Genomic DNA, 973 nt, shown 5'->3' with positions numbered 1-973 from the left:
ATTGTTCCAAGAATGATTTCAGTTCAAAATTTTAGCCATTTAGGTGAGAGGTGTTGGTAATGTGGCCTAGTGTGGTAGAATGGAAATAATGAGTAGAGATACTGTGGATGGATTTAGGTTGTAAAATCAATAGAACTTGGTTAAGAAATCACTATGTGTACTGTGAAGAAAGTCCATTGGAGAGAAAAATGATATTAGGCTAAGGGAGGTGCCAATGATGAGTGACACCCACACACACATTAGTATATATATACATGTTATATACATATACATATACATATACGTATACATATATGTATACATATACATATATTATCGTAACAAAGAAGTGAACATAAGAAACAATTAAGTCTTGAGACAGAAAACACTATGCCCAGTTTTTAGATATACTGAATTTGCAGTGCTTTGGAATCTTGAAGAAGAAACATTGAGTAGGTGGTGTGACATTCAAGGAAAGGGTCTGTGATACAGTCATATATATTACATGAGTCATTTATGAGCCACATTTCATAGAATTCTCTAATTTATTTTTCATCTTTAATATGTCACTTGAAACTTCAATTCAACACATGTGGATTAATCTCGGCTAGTAGCCAAATACCATTCAGTGTTAAATACAAGTACACTATAATTTATTTAACAATTTCTTTAGTAGTGAACATTCACATTGCCTCCATGAGTTTTTCAAACTATTATACATGTTATAATAAAATGGCTTATGCCCAGCATAGGGGGATGCTGGAGTGGTGCGGTGGGAGAGGGTGGGTGGATGAAGGAGCACCCTTATACAGGCAAAGGGGAGGGCAGATGTGGGATGGCAGGTTTGATGGTGGTGAGGGTAACTGGGAAGTGGGAAACCATTTGAGATGCAAATGAATGGAATGATTAATAAAATAATAAAATGTTTTATTCACATATATTCATATCCTGGGGCTTTTTATCCTTTTGGTTGGGGATAGAACTCAGGGCCTCA

The 973-nt window shown here is 35.6% G+C and overlaps 1 protein-coding gene across 1 annotated transcript in view; it reads right to left on the bottom strand.

Moving 5' to 3' along the window:
- LOC116092233 (40S ribosomal protein S27-like) overlaps nt 1–973 on the bottom strand; it is a 2,163-nt gene that overhangs the window by 205 nt on the left and 985 nt on the right. The gene's annotated exons all lie outside the window — the stretch shown is intronic.

The sequence above is a fragment of the Mastomys coucha genome, chromosome X, assembly GCF_008632895.1.
Source record: "Mastomys coucha isolate ucsf_1 chromosome X, UCSF_Mcou_1, whole genome shotgun sequence".
Classification (NCBI taxonomy): Eukaryota; Metazoa; Chordata; class Mammalia; order Rodentia; family Muridae; genus Mastomys; species Mastomys coucha.
Note: the sequence above shows the minus strand (reverse complement) of the source record. Positions and strands in the feature narration are given on the sequence as shown.